This window comes from Sebastes umbrosus, chromosome 16, assembly GCF_015220745.1.
Source record: "Sebastes umbrosus isolate fSebUmb1 chromosome 16, fSebUmb1.pri, whole genome shotgun sequence".
Classification (NCBI taxonomy): Eukaryota; Metazoa; Chordata; class Actinopteri; order Perciformes; family Sebastidae; genus Sebastes; species Sebastes umbrosus.
Window position 1 is genome coordinate 6,765,998 of NC_051284.1, and position 27,029 is coordinate 6,793,026.

A 27,029-nucleotide genomic window follows, 5' to 3' on the forward strand; every position below is an offset into this window, starting at 1 on the left:
AGATTTGCAAGTGTATTGAGATTTATAATTACATAGACAAATCTGTAAATGTGTAGACAAATCTGTAAATGCGTACATAGATTTGTGAATGCGTGGACATAGACAAAAAAACACTTTTAAAAGGAATGCTTACATTATTGTAGCAGAACTATTTGCAAATGTGTATGGAAAGTTATGTATCTGTGTGCGCAATCAGATTTGTAAATGTGTAAAAACAAATCTCCAAATCTGTATTCAGATTTGCAAGTGTATTGAGATTTATAATTACATAGACAAATCTGTAAATGTGTAGACAAATCTGTAAATGCGTACATAGATTTGTGAATGCGTGGACATAGACAAAAAAAAACACTTTTAAAAGGAATGCTTACATTATTGTAGCAGAACTATTTGCAAATGTGTATGGAAAGTTATGTATCTGTGTGCGCAATAAGATAAAAAAATCTATTAATCTCTATTCAGATTTGCAAGTGTATTGAAATTTGTAAATACAAAGACAAATCTGTCGATACATACATAGATCTGTGTATGTGTAGACACATCTGTAAATGTGTACAGAAATCTGTGAATATAAAGACAAATCTGTAAATTCGTACATAGATCTGCGAATGCATAGACATATCTTTAAATGTGTAGACAAATCAGTAAATGCGTACATAGATCTGTGAATGTGTAAACAAATCTGTCTCTCGTCTTTAGCTGGTCGAGAAACAGAGCGTGTGTGTGTGGCGGTGGTGTACTCTTGTCAACCCAGCGTTACGTTAGCGAGTGTCCGACAGGCCTTGTGTGTGGCGGCGGTGAGTGTTGGGTTGTCGGTAACGTAACGTAGCAGTAGCAGTGTGTGTACAGTTTATTCGTCGGTGAATAAATGCTACTGCTCCCGTGTCTTGCCAGCCGCCTGCAGACTAAAGTGAAGGCGGTTAGCCCTGGCGTTAGCAACAACACTTGCTCAGACTCTCTTAAGGTGGGCCAGCTATTCTCCTTTAAGTGACAAGCTGCTCCTCTGAGTTTTGCTCAGCTTTTGAATTAATTTGAATTAATTAATTAATTAAATAAATAAATAAACAGCTAATTATTAACATCCTAATCTGCACTTTATTTTCTTCCTGTGAACTGATCCTTTAACAGGTGATTTGACCAAGAGGCAACCCCAAAAACTGGACATGTTCTTTTAAGGACACTTAGCTCTCCACCAGCTATCCCCTGCGGTGCTGTGAGGAACCATGAGTCATTGCGTCTGCATTTCACTGGCTTCAGGGATCCTGCACTGATCTGTTTCAAAGGCCATGTCACATCCTTTTAACATTGTGGCTTCATAGCGGCCATACGTCCTCTTAATGTGCCCCCTACAACACTGTGGAGTAAACGGCAGCCTGTTCGATAGTATTTTTTTTACAGAACAAGCATGTCTGCGTGTATGTTCGAGAGCACCGCTGCCACTTTTTGTCATCTCAATTTCCCCGTGTTGCACAGGATCAGACGTCACACCAGGTTCCTTTCACTCCCCTCCAGTCAGACAGAGCAGGAAATGAGGGAATTGAAGATAAATCCTATCAAGAATAATTATTTCCTACCTCGCTGGATATGCACAGGATGTGCTCAACCTGTGTGAGCGCTGATAACACATTTAATAACCCCGCCTTGCTACTAATCTGTGTTGAAATGGTGTTTGAATTCTCTGAAAGGTCAAATTGATCAAAATACCAAAAGTCATCCTGAGCTATTGAGAGAGCTCGTTACTAGTGGAGTGTCTTGCAGGGAGGTATTGACCGTAGAAAAAAAAAAATGTTTATGTTACAAAATGCGATGTACTGGCTCAGTTCAATATTTCGGTAACACTTTATAAAAAAACATCATTTATAAATGTCAAATTGACATTGTCAATTACATTCTGATGACATTATTAAAGTTTTTTATCAGTTTATGATAGATAGATGGACCAGAAACCAATTATTAACCATTGACAAATTATTAACTATCTATTTATCTAAATTATGTTTATAGATGCTTTACAAAATATTTATTAACAATTTAACAAGGTATTATAATCATCAGTTGCAACTTTATAATAGCCATCCAAATACTGTTTATAGACCTTTTAAAAATTAATCATTAACTATTAATGAAGTGTTACAAATATCTATGTATGTAATGTTTAAAAAATGATTTCTTAAAGTTTTACAAATAATTTTGGAATCATCAACATACTTAATCATTTACAAATACTTGTATATACTATATATATATATATATATATTTGTATGTATATGTGTGTATATGTATATATATATGTATACATATATATATATGTTTATGAATATATATGTGTATATATATGTATCTGTATGTATATACTGTATATGTATTTGTGTAAATATATATCTATGTATACAATATGTGTACTGTATATGTACATATGTATGTTTATGTAGATGTGTATATGTATCAATGTATATGTACATATGTATATGTATATAGGTATGTATATACCGTATATGTATAGTATATACAATGTTGTGTGTGCAACAATAAACTGTTAAAATAACAAATTATAGCTATTAATTATTCCATTGTTTAACAGTAAAATAACTATTAACTATTAAGTTTAATTAACGATCAATTTATCATTTATAAATGATATTTCTTATAAAGTGTTACCAATATTTCAAAGGTAAATGATCTTTAGACTGACTGTTACGGGCAAGATATATATATATTCAGCATCTCAAACGCAGAAGAAGAATAAACTTCGGAGACTGCAGATGTCTTTTTTTCTCCCCTTTATCGATCAACGCAGACGCAAGTAATGTCTAAAATAGATTAGACTCCCTGAACCATGCTGAGGTCTCCTGAGCTCTCCTTCATCTCAGCACATTCTCAGCATGCACACACATCAGGCCGCTCACCTCAGCCTCTCCCGCCTACACAGTTACAGGCTGTCAAAAAATAAAATCATCACGCCTGCTCATTGTTTCCTCTCCCCAACGCTGAACAACTCTGTTGACGCTAACAAAGTTACCACCTCGCTCTCTCTCATCCACGTTTTTTCAATCTTTGGTAAGAAGAAAATGTTTTCACCCACGGCAATCAATATAAAAAATGTACAACTGATTTGTATATAAATATTACCGCATCACTGGGAGCGCTAAACAAATATGCAGCGACTGAATCTGTTTGAGGGAGAGAGAGAGAGCTTTGAAGCTGAGCATTTACTCAGACTACATTAACATGATACCTTTGTTTATTATCAGACACATTGTTTGGGGTTGTTTTGTTTTTACATTAGGGCGAAGAGGCACCTAATTTCCATTTTATTCATTTGTAACATTTATGTGGCCGATGAATGGAAACACAGCCAATGAGAGAGCTTGTTTTCTTTTCTTTTTTTTTCTGCAGCATCCAAAAATCCTTACAGAGATTACAATTATTTTGTTGTTGCTCCCGTTGCCTGAAAAGACTCAAACATGAAGAGGGACAACATGCTGAACAGCATGCTGCGTGTCCGCGCCGGGCTTTGTGCAATCTCCGGAGTCTCTGCGCCGTGCTTGCTAAAGCTTGCATGACCTTTAAACATCATTAAGTTAGCTTGGGCTCCGCTGTTGAGCGGCACATGCATTCACACACACACACACACACACACACACACACACACACACGCACACACGCGCACACTAGCCTTAACGCCATGCAAAAAAAGAGGGAAGTGGGGACACTGCTTATAAACACTGCACCAACACACAAACACACACATGCACTTGAGACATACAAATCTTTTTTTCTCAGCGAGGGGCCAAATCAATACCAAACACACCACACCGCTTCTATTTGCATGGCTTTGATGTCAGTCCGAGGCTCTCTGGAGAGGGGAACGTTTCTCTTGCCTCTGTAATGCTTGGACACACACACAAACACACACACACACACACACACACACACACACACACACACACACAAATGCTTACAAATGATGCAAAAACATTACAGGCACCTGCACTCATGAAAACCTGGGCTATTGTTGTCCATGATTTTACAAGCCTGTATTTATTCCCCATCGTTGTTACATAACAGAATGCTCCAAATTGAAACGGCCAATCAGTGAAGTTAGGAAGGGTGTCTCAATTTAACCATAAACCCAGGTGTCAACCTCTGGTTCTGAAAAGTGAAGCCAATACAGAGGTGGCTTAAACTTCTTTCTAGTAGCCAGCAGGGGGCGACTCCTCTGGTTGTAAACACAGACTGTATATATGAAGTGGAGGTAGTCACCGTGACGTCACCCATTGGTTTGTGGACAGCTGTTTTGAAGCCTTGAGTTTGGTGTTTTGGCCGTCGCCATCTTGGTTATTGGCCGTAGTCATCTTGGTTTTTGTCTGTCGACATCTTGGTTTTTGGCTGTCGCCATGTTGGTTATTGTCCGTCGCCCTCTTGGTTTTTGGCTGTCGCCATGTTGGTTTTTGGCCGTCGACATCTTGGTTATTGTCCGTCGCCCTCTTGGTTTTTGGCTGTCGCCATCTTGGTTTTTGCAACAAGAATTAACAGGAGAGGGTAGAGCTAAGTACAACCAAACGCTGAGTAAGGCATTTCTCGGTGACCAAAAAGGTTATAATTAACTTTCATGAATTGAAAACACACTGTGAAAGGGTTGAAGTTGTAAGACAAAAACACGGACAACATCCAGACCGGACAACACCGTGGTAGCGACCTGTCAATCACAAGGTAGCCACGCTTTAAAACATCCCCTGCTTTATGGTCTATTTGAATCTAAATGGGACCATCATTTACTAAATGATCATCATGCTGTATTGAAGAAGACTGCTGTATTGAAACTAGTGATTGAGACCATAAACTAATGTTTACAATCTTTACTGAGGAAATAAATCAAGTGAGAAATAGGCTCATTTTCTCATAGGCTTTTAAACAATCAGACTTATTTTTGCAACTAGAGAAGTCCCTCACAGGCTATTAGAAATAATTCAAGTTTAAGGCACTTATACATTGGCTTCACTTTTCAGACCTAGAGATTGCCCACTGGTTGCAAAATGAAGTCTGATTGTGTCTATGAGAAAATGACCCTACTTCTCACTTGATTTATTACCGCATTGAATAGTGTCAACACATAGGAAATCATAGAATGATTGATTTACAGCACAAAACGAGGTTGTTTACAGGCAACAGTTCTCTTTGTTGGGAAGCCTCCAATAGTAGGGTATTTTCGTAGAAGTTATGATCACACTAATCAAACAAACTGGACTTTGGGGTCAAAGGTACTCAGTTATGGGCCCGGGTCCCTGATGTGAAAGCCTCCTCAGATTTAAGGGACACTTTATTACCTCTGCCAACGAGGTAATAAAGTTTCTTTGTGTGTATGTAACTGGCAGGATATCTCAAAAACTACTTCACAGATTTAAAGTTTGGGGGAAAATAAAAAAAGAGGCCATAGGCCAAGGATTTACTAGTTCAGATAGAGTAAACTTCCATGAGCTTGCAGACTAAGTTGTGAGAGTTGAGACAGACTCACAGTCAAACACTGGTCCATGAGGAGGCCTTTACACACCACGGGCGTTTTCTCTGTGCAATTAATTTGCATCAACACATTTTTTCGAACTGTTTTTGTAATGAGTACTTTCACACAGAACGTGTATATTACGTGGCGTAAATGCAACATTTTTTTCGGGATGAGGTACATTTTTCTGAGCTTTCGTACCGCAAGTAAAGTTCAACAAATCAAGTTATGCGGAACAGATTGAGTTGCGCCTTTATTTATGAAACAACAACACAGAGGCTCCATAGTCCGAACCAAGACGGCAAATTTCCACAATAAAAGCCCTTGTCATATAATATTCGCAGGCGATCATTTGTCATTTCTGTGTCGTTTATTCGTCACGCCCCCGGTGCGTAAAAGTCTTGATACACAAAGAAATGTTTTATGTTGTAAAAATCAGACTACGCTGCTGAAAAGTAACCGCAAGACTTGCCTATGACTTCACAGTAAAAATGAAAGGCGACAAACATTTCAGGTCTAACGTTCAGTTTGAACAGATTGCACAATAAGAGAGCAGCACGTACACCTTTGGGAAATGTCTTGGCAACTAGTAACCTCTTTTTGGCTTATCCGCTCCATAAAGTGTGAGAACAAGTGCAACAGTACTAATAAACGCCAGTTTGGCTGATGGAATCCAGGGTGTTGATTTGATTAAATAGAATGTTACAGGTAAGACATGCCCTCCCTATGTCCCCACACTAAACAATATTACTCTGCTGCTGGCTTGGTGCCTAGTAGGCAACTATGTCCTGTCCTGTTCAGAGCAGACTGGGAACCCTGCCACAGTGGCCAATCCTCATTTAACAAGAGGTTGGATATATGATCTCTAACAAGGCTACTAATCCTCTGAAAATCAGCTTGTGTGTTTGAGTGTTGGGAGAGACAATTAACACCCTAACATGCAGATTTTGACGCCCAGCCTAATTTCCTGTCCAGCAGTCAACAGACAATGGAAGCTCCTACTTTGTTTCCAATCAGTGTGGCCACATTCCCATGAGCACAAAAAGCCTCTGGAAGTCATTTAGAGTCTGACTTGGTTTCACACTCAGCCACCGTGGCCTAAATTACAGCCTTTTCTCATCCACACGTAATCTCATAACTGCGCTTTGTCGCAGTAAAAAGGCACAAACCCCATTTCATTCTTCAAGGAAATAGCCATAAGGTCCGGTTCAGTGCTGAGTATGTGTTGTCAAGGAATTCTAATTTAGCTGCAATCTTCGAGAGAAATTAATTACCTCTCTAAATTTTCTCAGGATCAGTCACTTAGTGTGGGATGGATGTTGTCAACAACAGGATGGGATTAAATTAGCCCGTTTCTCCAGTCGTCCAGAAATGCAACTGTCAGATCTAATTCTGTTGAGGTGTTCGGCTCAACAAGCTGAATGTCATCCAAACAACTCGCGCTTTCATCCGTTTCAGTGTGAGAGCGGGGTAAGGTGCTATCTGCCAATCAACGTCCAATGGCGTTAGCACATTGAGCTAGTCTCACTGTTTTAATTCCATTAAAGAGTCGCTGCTTTGTTTTTGATTTGTCACATACAAAGACGAGTTAATGCTATCTTCAATATATTTGTCAAGATATAAACAGAGAAAGATTAAAAAGACACAAGTCAACAGTATTTTGGTACTTTTTTTACGGAGTTTAGATGCAATGACAAAAGTCAAGCAGGCAGATACACAAATAAATGATAATACAGATGATCTTGACAGGTGATTGGCAGTATAAACAAATGCAAACAATTTTGATTAGCATTGCTGACAAGAAAAGCAGCTGATGTTCTTTAAAAGATCATAAGATCTGAAAGGGACCTTGTGTACTGATAAAGATTATAATGATCCTGCTTTTGCAGATGTTGTTCTTTATTTATTCGCAGTAAACAAAGCAGCCTCAAAAGTCCTGAGTGATTTGCATTCGGAGGAGCTGAGAGGTGAGAATACAAAAAAAAATACTGTCTGTGTGAGGGAAACAATCATAGAGCGACGACGCATTTGTGTTCTTTCAACATAAAAAGCCACTTTGTTGTGGGCGCCAGCTATGCTTCAGACGACACCAAGCGCCAACCGTTTGATGCTGGAAGTTGATTTCGACGACTCTCTGATTGCAATTTGGAATTGTTAAAGAAACCCTTTGGATGGACATTCTTTGACTCTGCGTTGGACATTTAATTTCTTATTACCATTCAGCCCCAGATGAGCCGCAATTTGACCTCTTTTATCCTCGTTGTCCTCTGTGTTCTGAAGACACAGGGGAAAGAAGTTCTTGATTTACGACAGCATTGGTTCAAGGTGCAACAAATAATGAATTACATTTTTCAGGGAATATATTACAATCAAGTGCATGTCATTAAAACCAAGCACATGCAACAGTAACCACTGAATCTAATTCCATTACGCTTCCATTTCCTATAAAAACCCAGGAGGCGATTTCTATCAGATTTGTTAATTTCCCATGTCTGCCGCTTGGGAATTAACAGCAAACCTGAAAAGCTAACAATCCGTGATGCCCCTACAAACCATAAAAAACTCCCGTTTTTTTGCAACTGAGAAACAAAGTGACATCACATTACCTTCATAAATGCCATGTTTTATGGAACGCCGGGGTTGTGCCAGTGTTTGAATATATGGCTGCAGCTAATGTGACAGCAAACGCCATTATCCGCTCTTCTGTCTCTAGAGACCTTTTCACAGACACGATCAAGACACCTGAAGAACTAGATGTGATTATAGTAGTGTTATGGTCCGGCTGGGTGGGGAAACCACTTCTTCCAATTGCATTAGGAGTGATGGTCACAGGATCAATGGGTTTTTAAAGGCAGAGAAAAGGTAAAAGTGTGGCTGCAAATGACTGCTGTAGCTCCGAGGGTAAGAGACAGCTGCTCTCGTAATGCTGAGCCACAGATTTGATCACGCAATTAGGCTTCTTTTTTTTTGCCGCAAGCTTCCTTGATTTTGCATATGTATGAAATTTAACAGCAAATGTCTGCGGGTTTGACCCTAACCGGCGACGCAGCCCTTTTGTTTACACTGTGCAGTTCAATTACAAACAACATTACTTTCTAGATTCCATAAAAATAACAATTCATCTCCCATTAAAGTGGATGATGTTTAAATGTATGCTGTCTAGCCCGCGCAGCCATTACCTCCTTCCATTTGTTCTGTATGAGCTCATTATATGTCTTGGTTTGAGACTGCCTGGATGGCTTGTAAATTGTGCCCACAGGAATGGCTAATAAAATGCTCTCGCTATAGTTTTCACAACCTCCAAAAAATGCGTGGTTGGTATATGAATGCGGCTTCGACGGGGAGTCGTGTTTTTGCTATACTCAAACTAGCTCACAGACCTGCCAGAGCACTTTACTGTTCACCGGCAGCGGCTCGGAGGCCGGGATGGGAAATTAAAAGGTCAAGGTGGAAATCCCCCGCAGCGGTCGGACATTTCAGGGACGCTGCGAAAAAAGGCTTTTATGCTCGATAAATTAACGATAGCTTCCGAGATGCCCATAAATTTTATTGTTGGTACAGTAACTGATTCATCTTTTTTTGTGATGATTGATGGTCATCATTTTGAAGAAGCACGTGTGAGTCACGCAGTTCTGCATGTACGCAGCAGGGATGAATCTGCTGTACGGCACATGTGTCATCGTGGACCTGTGGTCTGATTTCATTGCCACGAGGACTTCGGACCAGTTTAATGTCAGCTTGTTCAATCATTCATCCAATCCGGTGATGGATGTCACCATAACTCTCCATCATTCAAACATTCCTCCTCGTGTCATATGTGATATCACTGATACTGCTGATTGGATTGTGGCAAAGAGGACATGATGACCTCAGTGTTTCTGTCTATATAATCTTTATTGCCACATTTATGGCCTAGATTTCATTTACATGTTGAATATTTGTAAGGCCTTTTCTACTACCGAAACCATTTTTGTTGTTTAAAGGGGTCAAACATGAAAAACTCACCTTTCTTTTCAGTGCTTGTGCGCATACATTTGGGTATCTGGAGTTGCCTACCAACCCACAAACTGTGAAATAAGACAACCCGGCTTTGGTAACACGTAATAATAATCATCATTTATAAATGGTAAATTGATAGTTAATTGAAATTTAGTGAATAGTTATTTTACTGTTAACCAACCATTAAATTATAATTAAAATTATTAGTAATGCTATAATTTGTAATTTTAAACAGTTTATTGTTGCATTTTTTGTTGTATTTTATATACTATATAAAGTATTTGTTAATGATTCCCCACCTTCGCCCAATGTCAGCCGCGCCCCCCGAAATGGGATAAGTGGTTACAGATAATCAATGAATGAATGATAAAATAACAGAAATTATAGCATTGCTAATAATTAGTAAACAATATTAGTTATAACTTAATTGTTAACAATAAAATAACTTTTAACTAAGTTTATTTAACTATCAATTTACCATTTATAAATGACAGCTATTATAAAGTGTGACCAAATCACTGACATCTTTTAAATCACTTATGAAAACTCATCTTTTCAAAAAAAACTTTTACTAATTTTCTGCTATTTATTATTGTTTCTATTATTGTTTATTTAGCTAGAGTCCTGAAATGTTTTAATCGTGGTTCAACCATGTAAAACACTTTACTTATTATTATTCCTATGTCACTTGCAGGCTCATTAGAATATACCGCCCACAGCTTGAGAACTACCTTTGTAAAGGTGCGCCATATTTTTCTCATGAGCCAATCAGAGCAGACTGGGCTTTTTCAGAAGAGGGTCTTAAAGATAGAGGCGCTTAAACGGAGCGTTTCAGACAGAAGGTGAATACAGGTATATTCAGACAGACAGTATGAGAAAAATAATGTGGTTTTTGAACATTAAATAATGTAAACATGTTCCAGTAGAAACCCAACATACAAATATGAACCTGAAAATGAGCATAATATGTCCCCTTTTATGCTGACATAAGCATTCATTAAGGGTATTGTGCAAATACAAAACATGGAAAGCACATTGCTGAGTTTGTTTTGTCTGTTGATACAGATCTACAGTATCATATCCCTTAGAGCTGTGATATCATTAGAACAGCAGTGTCTTTGTCTGAATGCTTTTGGTGGATACAGACTGAGATTTAGACTAGAGGCTCAAGGCGGCGTGCTCTATAATCTCTTTAGCTGCTTTAAAGCCTTTGACACACAAGATACTGGGCCAAGAATCTTTACACACAGAAAAAAACACAGTGGTACACGAGGTGCAGCACAGAGGAAGTCTTTGGCATTGCATTAAGTGATACAAACAGTCCACCAATGAGGATAAAAATAGAAGAAATGAAAGCTTTTTTCCCCACTTTTTATTACTGAAGAGAGGAATTAAATAAAGGGATGCCATTATTTAAGAGCTGAGACCAGAGCTGAATGGAGTGATTTAAGCATGAGCGTTGGAGTACCAATCAATAGAAAGCTGTTATGACGCATTAAGCAGAGATAATTGGAAATTGTGTGGAAAAAAAAAACAGAAGGATATGCGAAAAATGGGTCTGTACATTTAGACAAAGAAGCTAATTCACTTTGGCATTTTGAAAGCCATTAAATATCCCAATATATGCAGAATGTACTTTGAACTACTGAATAAATAAAAGTGGAGCATGATGAAATTAGAGCGTCAGAATTGTGCAAAATCATGCATGTGTTACAAAGCAGTTTACTGTTATGAACGCTGTCTATCTCGTTATGGCAGCCCAGTGTCTTTTAACCCAGTTCCATCTCATATTAATTGGGAGAACAGGTTTGATGATTATCGCATGTATCACTGTATGCCGATCTACGAGCTGCAATTGAACCAAAGACTCCTCCAGCGTGGGAGACATCTCCGGATTTCACTCCAGCTGCTACTGTTAGGTACCATGCCAAAACATTTCTTCAATAATTGCTGCTTACTTATTCACGATAATTCAATTGGCTTCAGATGAGAACCTGTAGATGCTGCCGTTACAGGTGTTCAGTCGCACCTGGTGAAGAGAGAGAGAGAAAAAAAAAGAGATCTGCAGGTGCACATCTCAGTGAGTTTGTAGTGGTAGCGCTGAATGTGGAGACATTCCAATAAGTCTGGAGTTATGGTTCTCCGAGGATACATGTGACTGTGAAAAATACATATATAAAAGGAACAGCCAGGCAAACACCTCCGACACTCGTGCACATTCGCTTACGTGCAGCTCAGAGAAGCATGTCCCGACCTTGAGCCTTAGTCCAGGACACACACCAACAGTTCTATGGTGTAAGCCTGTTGTCATTCCCAGGGCGTCCCCGATACTTTGACATCGACATCAGCATTGGATACTGACACTATGAGACACGCTGGGCTTTCCATTAACTACAATGTAAACCCATCCACTTCAATATTCAGTTAAGGTGCGGCGGGAGTGTGGTGACGTAGCTTTAAGAGTGAAAAGAGACACATAAGGCGGATGGGATGGGAGGTGGATGGGTCCAACAAGCATAGGGCTTCCATCCAGGAGACAGCTGTTTGTGTTCCGTGTTCACAACGTTCAGTTTCATTTTCACTGTACAAACGTAGCAGTTTTAAGCCCAACCATGTTGTTTTTTTCCTAAACCTAACTATAGTGAACCTGAATCTAAGGAAGTGTTTTCACAAAATTAAGCACGTGTTTACCGCGATTGAAAAAAGTGACGCCGAGAGGTCTGAAAAAGTGTCAGTATGTGACGAGTTGGGATGACAATGTGTTGGTATGCTCTATGAAGAATACCGTAGCTGATGTATTGAGGATGACCTTCCTGTATGAATGGATAAAAAAGTATTTTTTGCTACATTTTTATATAAGACTCATGTTCTAGAATGTTGAAATGCACCAAAGCTTCAAATTATAGTATCCAACACGCCAGCAACATGCCTGAAGTGTGGTTCCATACTAATACTAATGATGTTCTACCGTGCTGCATTCCAAATAGCAGTCTGAGCCTTACAAAAGCCATTGAAGCCAGGTGCAGACTTGATGTCCATATTGGCTATGTATTGTGTTAAGGTGTTAAAGAGGACCTAGTATGCTCATTTTCAGGTGCATACTTGTATTTTGGGTTTCTAGTAGAACATGTTTTAATGCTTTAATGTTCAAAAACACTTCCTTTTTTCTCATACCGGCTGTGCTGCAGCACTGCTTTTCACCCTCTGTCTGAAACGCTCTGTTTGAGCTCCTGCTCAATTGGAGAGTAATTGGTGTTGCATTGTGAAACAATCACAGTTTTAAAGACATAGTTAAAGTTGTGAATTGAAACGAAATTACGTGTTCCTAAGTTTAGGAAAAGATCATAGTTTGGGTTAAAATAAGTATGTTTGTTACATAACTTAGGTTACGTATGTAAGTTAAGTATGTTATGTACGTCGTTGCGTAAGTTAACTATGGATGTAAGTCAAAATAAGTCGACAGTGGTCTGCTGGGTGAAAATCTTGTGTTTGTTTGACCATCCATCCACCCCGACCTCCTACGTTGACTTTGTTGCTCTTTATGCTACGTCACCTGACTTCCTCCTTTGCTACCGTCATAATTACATAATTACTATAGCCATTAGAGGTCGCCGCCTAACAATAAGCAGAAAGCTATGCTCCTCACAGAGACAACCTGTACGGACGTTTTTTGAGGGTCTGGTTTTAACAATAAAAAGGTAGGTAGTGCACTTTTTAGCTTGTGCAGGAGTTGCGGCTATTGTACTTCTAATTTTCTAAATCAAATTTGCAGTCAGAAAATATGTAACTTAATCTATTTGAACATCTATTTGTAAATTTGTGATGGCGCCATCAGCTATGTCACTTTGCATGTACTTAGCCCCTCTTACTCACTCAAACTCACATGACCTGTACCTGACATTCCAACCATTAACTCATTAAGCTCACAGCACCAAATCCCTCAATTATACAGTCCCCATATGCACACAGTTAGACTTTGAAATATGTGGGAAAATAATCATGTTTTCGTTACTGGAATGGATGTTACCCGTAGCTATGAAATCCAATGTGGAAGCAGCGGGGGGTCTCCACTGAGGGACTTCAAATATTTGAATGAGAAATGAGCGCTAAGCAAAACCAGCTAGACCCGTGCCAACGCCTTCTAGAATAATCACTGCTTGTAAGAGACTGAAAATCCCCTATAGTAGACAATTTTAGACTTAAGCCATTAAATGCACACTACATTTAATGATTATATATATATCCTTTCCATTCTGTTTCACAACTGTATACTTCAATATACCATTCAGTCGGTTTTTCTCTAAGCCTCATTGTTAGCTTCAAGGGTGAATTCGTTGTCAATAATAGCCTCAGGGTATTGTTACTGACTGATTGCCATTGACTGCAGTGACAGCACAGGGAGGTCAAGTCCTCCTAAAGTCTTTCGCTTCATCATTGGCTTTTAAGGTATTAAGCTGGAGACAACGATCCCCACACAAATCAACAAAGTCTACACCCCACAGGAGGCCGAGCATCACCGTGTCGTCTGTGATCTTAATAATACGTTTGTCCTTGTGCTGTGCATTCGTAGAACAACAACTTTGCAGTAAGGGAGACGGTACGAAGCCCTGCGGACATCCGGCTCGACATCCACAGAAAGAGTGATCCCGTGTCAGCATACGAGGTTACAGAACGCTAAAAGGTGATAAAAAGAATATCAACAGCAGCCTCGCGTGGGTCTTCGGTCCCTCCGGTTGTTTGTAGTCGAGGTCCAAAAGGGTTAAAGTGCCTGCACGCAAAAGCCAAGGTGTTCCCAGTGTTGCGGAGAATCACTTTTTAAAATTGTTTTCTCAAATACTTTTATTACCGAGGATGTTAAGGCCATCGGGGCAACTACCCGCTGGCAACATGGAATAACTGAAGCACCCGTTTTTCACATTTTCTGGCATCCTGTGCTGGGAACATTGTGAAGATGGAGGGGGAAATGAAGCAGCGTGCAGAGGATCTCAATATCTTTCCTCTGATATTGTCAGGCCTCGGCCTTTTTTTCCCCGGGATTGATCTGCTCCAGCTCAGGAGAGCTGGAGGCTTTTTTTTTTTTAGATGATTCAGCACTGTTGTGGAGGCTTGGTACAGTAGCTAGCACCGGACAAGATTAACGTTTATGTCGAGGTCTCACTCAGCTGTTTGAGAATTACAGTTGAACTGGATTTGTACTTGATAAATGTTGTAACTTAGTGTTTATGACACGGAAAATTACATAATTCACGCATCAGGCCCGGCAGATATGCATTCAAGTATTTAGTTCTTAATCTATGAGAAATAGTAAATCAATACTGACTGATACTTTAAAATATCCTTAAATGATGGATAGCATGAATACAATTTATTGAAATCAATAAACAGATAACAGGATTTCATTTGGATAAACAGTTAAAGAATTTAATTATTTAAAAAAAAATGTACTGGCACATTTTCTAATATTATTTCAGCACTACTGCAGCTTCAAGCGCTTTGATCATGATTTATTATAATTTTTTTAATGAGTGAATGGCTGAGGAATTTACATGTACTATTATGATGAAAGGTTGAAATTGCAAAAATCCAAACTGGTGATTGTCAGTCTATAATGACACCTACAGGTCTGAATAGTCTCCTTCAGCTATATGCAGACAGTGACTGTGTTTAGATCCACAAAATATTCAGAGTTTTGCCCTTATTCCGAAAAAGACAATTCTCCTACTAAGCTGTTAACATGGCTAATGGCATTGAATTTTCATATTCCACTAATATTCCCGTTTACATGCAGCGGTTCATACTCTGATCAACATAAGCGGTGGCGGACTTGTTTGACCGTGTGAACACAGCCTTCCTCTTTCATCCCCTCGACCACCTTCTTTACAAGGTCGCCTTTGTGATTTTTGCGCATATCCAAAATCCTGTTGACATTCCAAGTCTTTCATAATGTTTAAAAGTAGGTGTGTTTCTCCTTCCGGGCGAAGAAATGTGGACTTTTCTTTTGGGCATACATCTCTGCAAACTGTCGGCTAGTTGGTTTGTCTACAACGCACAGAGCTGGACTTAAACAAGCAATAGGCCGTTTGTCGCAAACTGCCGTAAAAACCCCAACTGAGACGCACGCAGCCTGATGGAGACACCAGTGTCAATCTCAGCCATTTATCAGTTTTTTAGAGATACCAACGCTGTTATACTATTGGTTCACAAGTGGGAACTGAACGCCTGATATCTTCCAAACATGTCAGCAAAATATTCATTTGGGACCTGCCAAAATTTCTAAAATGATTAATTCACAATCATTGTAATTTATTTTAGGAAAAGCCGTACTTTTATTCGGCACCTTTCTAAAAACTCTGTGGATGTATTATTCTTTTAAAATGATTCATCGACATAAAAATGTTGTCAATATGACCTTTAATCAGAAAAAACCCCGTTCGGGATAAGGCGTAATTCAGAATATGCAAATGGAGTATGCTGTTTACATGACCTGTTTCAAATTCAAAATATTGTCATAATTGGAATAAAAGTGGCATATTATTGTGCATGTAAATGTAGTCAGTGAGCAGCAGTTAGAAAACAACCTCTCCTATTTGTTGTCTCTGACTTTCTGTTAAATTCGCCATCCAATCACTGCCCCGGAGTCCACACTAAGGTCTCTTTCTTCTTATCCCCCGCCGTTTTGTATGCAAAGGCCCTCAACACGCAGCATGTCTAATCCTTTGAGAAAAGAGGGTGAGAGCGCGGCCTTGTACGCTGCAAACAGAAAGATAAAGAGGAAGAACTGAGCGGCTCCCCGACAAAATAAGAATAGGCTTGTTTTTTTTTCTTTCTTCAATCTCATCAGCATCAGGAGAGAGCGAGGATATGGGGAGCGAAGTTGGGTAAAATGCGAGCGATGTGGACAGACAAGAACACGGGAACGAGCAAGAAGCTGCCGCTCGTTTTCCTGAATGCTGAACCGCGGATCTGAAATCAAATTATGAACACTAGGGAGATTTCGCCAGAGGGGATTCTGGGAGATGAGGAGAATGTGTGTGTCTATATTGTGTATGTATGTGGAGCTCAGTGTTTCATAGACACACCGATGCCCCTCGGCTAATAGAGGTACTGTACTTGTGATCTTATTTCTTTCATTCACTTCATACCTATCTTTCTCTCTGTCTGTCTGTCTGTCTGTCTCTCTCCCGCTCTCTGTGACCATGTATATATCCCTGAAGGCCCCCGAGTGGCAAGCTTAGCATCCATGGCGCAAGCCAGCACTTTGAAAAAGTGCAAAGCCGCAGACCAAAGCGGCTTAGAGAGACAGTGCACAGAGAGGCCTCACTGTGAGTCTCTTTTTTTTTTTTTTGCCACAATCACCCCTGCTTGCCCTGCTCTCATGCTCCCAGCAGACTGTGGTAGAAGATACCAGTGTGTGATCACACCTGACGGGAGGCAGGACAGGGCGCAGGTTGCCCCAGAGCTCTCCGGGAGTGCGACAAGCTCAGTGTTGATCTCTGGCTGCACTCAGCAGTATGACCGACCATGTCTCGGTGTATTCAAGGCTGCGCTGAAGGCTGCATGATGGGACTTCATTGACGTTTTAACAGACAAAATTGCCCAGACATGTCTAATTCTACTTTCAACCCATCTGTCTTCACCCTCACATTTGCTGGCACAGTGTTTGACGTTTCATGTTCATTAAGACTGATTTTCAGAACACTCATTAATTGTGTACGAGTGAAGACTTTTCTGGATATATTTCCCCAGCTATTTTTAGATGGCTCGACCCGATTCAGAGTTTCTAACAATTCCGGCTCATTATGTAATTGGATTTTATTATAATATTTTTTTATAGAGGAGTATCTTTCATGAGACAAAAGCCAGGGAACATAAACATTTTGGTGGAGCACAGTAAGACGTTTGGTAACACTTTCTTTGGCGCCCATGTCTATAATACATTATAAACATACTTATAGTGCATAATAATCTGCTTAAAGCATGTTATAGCTATAGTTATAAGCACTCATATATATTCATAATGTTTTATGACAATAATCATAACACACTACAAAGCATTTAATAAGGACTTATAAAGTCAAGAATCATAATACTTTGCTGGTCACTCACTGACATTTTTTTTGCAAGGATGATACTGTATTATAATTCCCATTATTGTAATACATTATAATATTTTAGTAATACATTATAATGTGATTATAAGTTACTCTAAGTGGTCATTGTTTGCTTAAAGTAAAGTAAAAAAATATTTTGAATAGATTTAATCATATTTTTCATTTTACTTAAAGTAAACACTTAATCACTTTATAATGCATTATAACAAGAATATAATGTATTACAGCAATGGCAATTATAATACACTACAACCCAGTCTCACAGGAAGTTGTATAAATACTATGACATTAAACGGACATTCTGCGTGTCATGAGTACACATTTTAGCGTTTTGCCGTGTCATTTGTACACCGCTTTTCGCGTGTCATTTGTACGCCGTCCAATGTCTGCAGTTAGGTTTTGGCAAGAAAACCACTAACTTAGGTTCAGACAAGAAAACTTAAAGTAAGGGAAAATGTTATGGTTGGGCTTAAAATAAGTAAGTAAACTAAGTAAAACACGTACGGAAACCACTACGGAAATCACGTCACAAACGTCAACAAAAACATGACAATCGTCATGTGTCAAACGTCTCTAATGTAATTCAAAAAACAAAACACCGGTCGCATTTATACGTTGGTGCATTTACATTGTAGTCAGTGCATGATTCGTGGCGTACAAATGACACGCGGAAATCAAGAAAGACGCACTCATTTCATGCTTAACGCTTTGTGAATTACTGTGGCATTTATACACCTTTTCATGCAAAAAGGCTGGTCAACAACACACACAGAGGGAGAGCGACTTCATTCTCTGCTCAGGTAGACATTACTCCTCTACATCTTTACATTGCAAATAGTTGTCTGCTGCTATATTAACGCTTTGGATATCTTATAGAGCGGCTTCAAGTCCCGAGCCCATGATCAAAGGAGCTTCTTTTCAGTTCAGGCCGACCGATTTCCATTTTCACTATTCTCTGATAGTTATTGTTTCTTTCAGCTGAATCGCATAAAACGCTTTGAGCGCTACACACATGCAGGGTAGCAGCCCACTCTGTCTGGTCTCTCGCAGTGGGTGGCCTAATTTTTATTTTTTTACATCATATTCACTCTTGCACCACCTCGGGTAACAGGAATCAAACTTTTTGTGAGACAAACAGACGTATAAACTTGGAGCTGAAGTGAGAGTCCTGCCTGAAGTGATGCCCAGTTCGTACAGAGGTAGTGACGATGGAAATGTGCGGCTCCGGAGGGGTTGCAGGTAAAGTTGCCCCGTGGAAACGTTTTTTATGCTGTGGCCGAGTGGGAGCATGCAAGATTAAACTCTAGTATCCGCGCTTCCTCAAGGCTGCCATCAAGGCCCTTCTGTTGGACAGCGCGAGGAACAGCTGTTACCTCATCAAAGCCTACCTTTCTAGATTATCTCGGTACTTCTGGGTGCATGTGTGTGTGTCCAGGAGGTGGGTGTATACGCTACCCTGTCTTCTTCTACTCGATTCTTTGTTTTATTGGCAATACACCTCCTTATGCCCGCAGTCTCCCAGCTGACAGGATGCTCACACTTTTTTGGTTTCTGACTTGTGCACTGAACCCCTGCAGCACTTTTTTGTTTGGACTGCACAGGAGTCCAAGAGTTATTGAGATGAATCAGAAAAGTCTGCGTGAGTCAACCTGAAGACGTGTGCGTCACAGCGTTTGTAGGCGTCCTGAGGTGCACTTGTGTGTGCGAGTGGGCGGATGCGTGGGAGTATATTTGCCAGTTTCGTGCTCCGCTCTGGGATGTTCTTTGTTTCATACCAGCGAAAAGTGTGAAGTATTACTTCGAGGTAAAAGGGCCCAAAGGTCCCCGCTGATAAGGAGGCTCGAGACAGACCTTTAGTTGAAGCTCCTCAACAAGCAAGTGTAATTTTGCACGGATGAGAAAATGTGATCAAGCGAATGCCTCTCGCTAAAACCCAGGCTTTATGTTTTTAATCATGTCAAACCAAAAGATATTATGTTTCCTGAATACGCGGATGGCATTTCTCCATCGCCTAAGACAGAAGAAGCATGATTCAGGCTTTTATTGGTATTTAAATAGCATCGGTAATATGGCTGCACTGGATGTATTTCAGATATGCTAGAGTGTGAATCATCAGCTCTACATTGAGAGGTAGGGACGGGGACTCTCAGCGGCATCTCTCAAATTCTGATTAACCCAAGGTCAGGTTAGCCAAACATTTGCATCAACTCCGCAAAACCTCATCAATAATTCCATAGCACAGCTTATCTGTCTGGGTTTTTCTATTATGCAAGCCTTTTTTCCTCGGATAACTTAATCTGATTCCCAGCATTTGGTTTGGTTAAACATTCTCTTTTCTGTCTCCACCTGGCCCTTCGGCTCATTATACAGTTAAATGAATGCAAATGATGGTAGTTTAGGCATGATAGTCGTTCCTCTGTTGTAAAGATTCCAAACGACTGGGCCGGAGCGCCTCAGCATTCTTCAGTTTGCGAGATCAAAACTAAGCAAATAGCAGCGAGTCGTGACACCGCGCTCCTCCGCGACGGATTATTAAATGTTTTCTCACATTTATTGACAACAGACGTTTCTCTAATAGGCACTGTTCGGCTCTGCGTCGGCGTAACTGTCGCCTCAACAGGTGAGGCTTCCACTCGACACCTCTCGCAGGATTGCGGGCCAACCCTCGGCAGCGAGCGGAGCTCCGGGATGAATTCGGCGGAGCGTGCAAAATGTCAAGCCACTGCGAGATAAAAAAGAAGACGATTCATCGCACGTCACATTCTACCAGGCGGTCTTGTTGCTTTGCAGTAACGGATAAAGATCAAACTCATAAATATTATCTCTTCTGGGACTGATGAAAAACAAACAGCCAATTAAAATCCAGCTTGCCTCCGCTGGTTCTTCACTCTCACTTTTCCCCCTCTTCTTGTTCTGTCATTCTGTGCAAGGTGCAGCAGAGTTTGCAGAACGAAGCTGCAAAGGCATCTACTGTATATTTTTTAATGATGAGGACCCAGGCAGGTAGCCTTGTCTGCCAAAGCCATTCCTTTATGAATACCAAACCCGGTTTGCTTCACAGCATCTCCCTCTTTTTTTTTTTTTTTTTCAACGGTTTATTTAAATAAACCTGACATGCTCTCATCTATCTGGTTTTTGTTCATATAATTTTGACTTTTAAATGTCATGGGTTAGGTTGGGACGTGTTTACTCGTCTCAGCCCGAGCTCTGCTTCCTGGAAACACTGATGATGGCAGAATAGGACACGAAGCGCAAGGAATCTGCCATCCCCCCGCCGTTGTACCTCACTTTGAAAGGTGCACAGGGAAAGTGGAAGCTGACATGTTGCTGTCACTGACACGAAGTGATGTCTTTGCAGATCAGCCGCGCAGTCACGCTCGTGTTGTGACCGCTCAGGTTTGAATGCTCAAACACCGGGAATCGCTGACAAAAAGGCTATTTGAACATTGGCTCAACATAAGTCGGAGTTATAAAAAGCAGCGTGGCATCTGGGCTACAGTCGGCAAGAGAGGGAGCCCAAATCAAATCCTGTGCACAGCCGTAACCCTTCCTTTTTGTGGATTTCTCTCCCCTGTGCCCATGCAGATTAACTGGACTGGTTTTCGGCTATAAAGACATCTGTGACCTAAATGCAATGCACGATTCCAAACGAAAAAGAAATGAGCATTTAAGTTCAAACACTTCTAGAATTGAGTAGTAACACCTCAGATCACCCGGGTTGTTTTGTCTTCCCTTTGATGAATAAATATCTGTAGCGAAATCTATTTTTAAGTCCTCCTCTGTATTTGAACAACACACGGAACCTTAATTTCCCGCAACGATCTCTGTATTTCTCACTGTGTATGATTCTGAAATAAACATCACAACCTCCCCAAGTTTTGCACAAATAGTCTCTCTCTCTCTTTCACTCAGTCGCACATACACAAACAGCGAGTGTCAGAAGGCAGAGCCCAATTACTATCTTTTCAACATGCTGCAGATATTGCTTTCTGAAGACTGAACACAGCCCATTAAGTTTCATTAAATGAGCCCAAAATCAAATGCAGTTCAGCGTTGTTTATGTTCCTCCCACAAATCGAATTGGAATTGACAATGGCACAAATTATAGATTAATTTCCGAAAGCCATTAATGGTTAGCTTTGCGCAATTAAATTGCATTGATTAATTTTAAGGGTGAGTTTTTGGCAGTTATAAGTTTGAGAGAAACGAAAAACACCTTGATTAAAGTTTAAAAAGGCTTCAGTCAAGGTTAAAGAAGAAAAATCCAATCAAATATTTATGTCTCCCTCACATACTGTGATTGTGGCAGGAATACATTATTTTCATCATTTTTCCATGGTGCAATCACATATTTGCTTTTATCTCACAAGATTTCAGAACAGCTGGCTCAGAACTGTCAAGAGTAAGTGCGCTTTTTTTTTGAGGAAAGTGAACAGACCTCAGCTGTCCACCACAATTATCCATTGTGTTGCAAAAATCCATGAGTCCTCAGTTATGGTAACTACGGTAGGTCAAGGTTGAACCAGGAAGTAGCTCTGCAATGCAGTGAATGTTCACGGTCTTGTCTTAAGGTTAGGCATTGATGTTGAATGGTTAAGGTTAGGATAGGTCGCCGGGCAGCGGGTGTTGCGAGAGTTTTCACACTTTTTTGCCACTTGGGTATTACCTTCTAGACATGACCAGTGTTCACCATGGACAACGTATTCTCATACAATGGTGTGTATGATATCTTACGAAAAAATTATTCCTCCTTTTGCATTTGTTTTCCAACGAATGTCCAGCAACATGTGCCAATTTCCACTTGTTACATGTCAAGTCAATTTTATTTGTATAGCCAAAAATCACAAATCACAAATTTGCCTCAGGGGGCTTTACAATCTGTTCAGGATACGCCACCTTCTGTTCTTTACAGTACGACCCTCTCATCGGATAAGGAAAATAACTCCCGAAAAACCTAAAAAAATGGAAGAAACCTCATGCATATATTCATGCATACACTCTTTTCAAAATAAACCCAAGATGGCGTATATTCATTCCAGTGAGAATTGGTCGCCTGGCGCATACGGCAAAAACTTTTTCTAGCATCCGGATTTACTTTCAGGGTATGCGGCCTGCTGAATATGTGCAGTAGTTTTTCTCCCACTGGCCCCACCCATGAGATCCTGCTCGGCCCATAGACTTTACATTGTGGTGATGTCACAGATTTTTAAAATGCTGTTCTCGGCTCGAGAAACGTTTTACAAATATGAAACCTCCATGGATCAAAATTTCATAATAAAAAGAGTCATAATTGACCTTGTTTGCAGTTCGAGGTTTCCTGTCAACAGTTTTACAGATGTCTCTTTTACATTGGTGGTCTATGGGGAAATGCTTTTTGGGCTGAAGGGGGATTTTTTTCTGCAATACCACTAGTGGCCACTGGAAAAAAATTGGACACAAGGCTGAGCAGCAGTTCTTATTATACATCCATGATAATCAATCAAATAAAATCTCATTATCTTATCTTTTCCCATGTCATTAATATGATTAATTTCCATATAATTATTACCAGACAGGAATAATCCCTAAAACTACAAACTAACCAAATTCTCCTTAGAGAAACCATTCAAACAATAAAATCACCACATGCATGGTAATACATGCAGCCCTTCAAATCTGTCTTTTGATGATGTTAATCCACAATTGGAGGACTATCAAGCTTTTGAGTGAGGACAGCAGTGTATCTGGGGTAAAACCAGATGATCTAAAAGCTTCTTCTATTGTTTTTTTTGGAATTGAACTAAATAAGTATGTTCCTCAATAAAGTCAATGTAAGTGATTGTGAAAGCTCTCCGTGATCATTTGTGCTGACTACTGCTTGTGTCAATAAAGAGAGCAAACCTTTCGGCCTCTGAAGCTCTTTTCATCCTCAGTCAGTCCAGCAGCTAAATTATGCCAAAGCATTTTCTGTCTGCTTCAAGGCGAGAGCCCTGATTGCCTCATCACTGCCAGCCAACACTCCTCGCCAAGTACAGCCCTTATCTGAAACACTTGCCAATCAATCATAGGCACAAACTTTCCCAACTGATGTAATGGATGCTGGAAACCCACGGAGCGCATCCAGATTGTTTCAGAATTCAAAGCGGCTTCACTGATCTCCATTTCAGGCGCCGCGCTTCTTGTCGCAGACTTGCCATTTCCTCGAAGCCTTCCCTGTCGACACATCTATCTGCCGCCTGGCAGACACGTCCTGCCATTCGGCCTAATGACCATCTGCATGCGTCGTGGTCCTTTGAGGTGGTAGCAGCCTCGCTCTTTTGCTATGAGTTTTGTCCTTTACTGGGAAAAAATAACATAGTCTTACGTATCTTCGTGTAGTCAGTAGATTTTAAATGAGCACAACTCTAAGGCAGACGGATTAGGCTGCAATTGGATGTTAACTCAGCCAGCACTCCTAAATGCAACTATTTCCTGAGTGTTGGAAATGGCGCTCTTGTTTGTTGAGGCGCCCCCTTTTCATTAGATGCCAGTCGTGTTAGAGCTTCTCATTTATGAGCTCCTGGTTTTGCAGTGTGGATAAGGGCCTCGGGGCAGAAACAGAACTACAACAAACACCTGAGCTTGGAATACACAAATACAGACGCAGCCAAGCACGTTCTCTCTAACTTATGCATTGTTTATTCCATAAAAAATAGGGCTCTGTCTGTCCCATTATGCAAACCGGTCATGTTTTTTTGAGGCGTTCTCAGCTATCTTCCCCCATCAAACTCTCCTTCTCCTTTTCCAAGCTTGTCAACTCTGGTTAAGCAATGTGTCAGGAATGAATAGACAGAGGCCGATTAGTTTGCCTCCTCTCTTCCTCACTGCCCCATGCAATCATCCCCCTTGCTATCTCTAACATCTCCGATGACAGATTGATTGCTCGCAGCATTTCCTGTCCTCATTGGATTCCCTTTACCCCTCTCCCACTCCTCCCTTTGACTTCGTCTTTTGGCGGTTGAGTGCCATGTGTGTTCACCATCCAGAAGGTTGCGCCCGTGAAGTGAAGGGTGTGAGAAACATGTCCCAGCAGGTTGTTGTAGGATCTTTTTTTTTTCCAGCTTTTCCCCAGTGAGCTCATTTGAGGTGAGATTTTGAGGAGTAGAATGAGTTCAGCATCCTTCACTGTTCTCCTTCTTTTTGCTCTCTTTCATTGTTAATACTCCAGTCTCTTGATAGCATCCTTAGCTCTGAAGTTATCACTGACAGGGCTCATCATGTACCAGATGGAGTTTAGAAACAAAGTAGAGAACTTCAAGAATGTTGAGAAGGTGAGAAAAAAAAGTTTAACACAGGTAGTATTGAAACTTCTCCAGTCAAACGATGCCTGCATACATCCCTTTTTGTACCCAGATCTAGAAAATATTAATGTTTGTATGGTTTTGCACGCAGCCAATTGCCGCAAGCGTTCTTCAATTTAATGCAAAAAAAAGAAAAGACTGATAAAAAAAGGTACTGGTATTGGTACTGGAATCAGAATTTTTTTCAATGATACCCAGCCATAATGTCCATAAATGGTATTGACTCCACATTTCACAAGTGACACCAGAAGTTACAGTCACAAAAGGTTGCCAAGGGCGATGAAACCTCAGTAGGAAGCTCAAGAGTATTTCTTAGGCATTACTGTGGTATGATACTACCTTTTAAGCAAAATCAGACCAATTGAAACAAGAATTTTGCCCTAGGAAGACTTAACTAATGTGTTTCTCTGCATATTTTGCTGCACACAGTGTCAATATGGTCAAAACAAACGAGCTTGTACAACGCTTTTTCCAATCCCGCCAGAAGGCAAATGTGTTTATAGCTGAATGGCCACACTCGAAGGGTGCTTGCCGGAAAGTTACAGAAACTCAGACCCATCCAATGCCGACGTTGAAAAGCTCTGAGGGGAGTGAGTTTCAGGCGCTGTTTGACCATCTGATAAGCACTTTGGTTGAGGCATACTGACACCTTGACAGTGGCATAGTAGTGGGACTCAACTGCTTGGTGTTCTTTTGCCATTCTAAAAGTGCTTTCACAACCAACCTGTCTGGTGGAGTTCAAGCAACTTCTGATGCGTTTACCCAGGTGGTTTAGGCTGGTGTGAACGCTGTCAGTTGAACTAAACAACAGAACTGAGATCATCTGAAAATGTGGTGTGTTTAAATGTGTGTGCTTGAGAAAGCTTGAAGCTAAACTTCAATTGAATCCATATGCTGATTGTGAACTGCTCTGGAAATGATCGTAGAACAAGCAATCTGTATAAGTGGTGCATAGGTCCATATACTGTAAATGCAAGTTAATTTGGTAACCATAGTTACATGTATGCACATCAACTCATGAGTGCTGGGATTATTTCCTGATACATCAGAAGGTACAAGGAACATAAATACACTCTCTCAGTCACTGCAATGTTATTTCTTCATGTAGTTCCTGATTATTCAAGATGAAAGTCACTAAAACGATGAGATGCACCAGGCTTTCCACTAATTCTAATGTAAACCCAAACACGGTCAGAGCAACAGACATAAAGTCGGCTTATGGATGTGTATTCTGAAAAGACACTGCATGCATGTAATGAGCGAGAACTGTACATTTCCTGTGAATGTGGAAGTTTATTTTGAAAATACACTGTATGCATGTAAAAAGCAGAAACTGCATGTTTCCTGTGAACACGGAAGTTTATTTTGAAAAGACACTGTATGCATGTTAAAAGTGGAAACTGAATGTTTCCTGTGAACACGGAAGTTTATTTTGAAAAGACAATATGCATGTAACAAGCAGGAAATGTACATTTCCAGTTAATATGGAAGTTTATTTTGGAAAGACAATGTATGCATGTAAAAAGCAGAAACTGCATGTTTCCTGTGAACAAGGAAGTATATTTGAAAAGACATTATGCATTTAAAAAGCGGAAACTGAATGTTTCCTGTGATCACGGACGTTTATTTTGAAAAGACACTGTGTGTAAGAAGCGGAAACTGACGCGCCGTCCCTGACACGCCATCCCTGACACGCCCAAAACTGATGCTAGAGGGGTACCTAGTGTTGTCCAATTAGTTACTTGTTAGTCCACGACTTCATGTTTTCTGGTCTTTGTTTGAAAAGACAGTATGAACATGAACCAGACCAGAACTAAAAGGCAACAATTTATCTTTTCTTTTTAGCTATGGATCAAATGAACATAACTATAAGAGTGAAAGCAGAAGACATTACATAATGTGTTTTTGTTGTGTTTTATCCCCACAGCAGAATCTATCTGAACATTATTTAAACTGCGTTGTATTATTGCAGTAGACAAGATACAGAAAACGCATACTACCCCAATCATCCCTTACACAAGCACCGCATGGTGTTAGCATAACGGTGACACATTTTCCTCCAAAGTGAAAGTCAGAAAAATCAACAGCAGAGGGATGCGC

General features: G+C 40.3%; 1 protein-coding gene and 1 long non-coding RNA gene across 4 annotated transcripts in view; both read left to right on the plus strand.

The window, feature by feature from the left end:
• Window positions 1-27,029, plus strand: part of alk (ALK receptor tyrosine kinase) — a 474,023-nt gene that overhangs the window by 59,196 nt on the left and 387,798 nt on the right. The window lies entirely within an intron of this gene.
• On the plus strand, window positions 456-15,963 carry LOC119474682. Its single transcript, XR_005203614.1, has 3 exons — window positions 456-670; window positions 12,785-12,795; window positions 15,952-15,963. It is a non-coding gene; the product is annotated as an uncharacterized LOC119474682 (long non-coding RNA).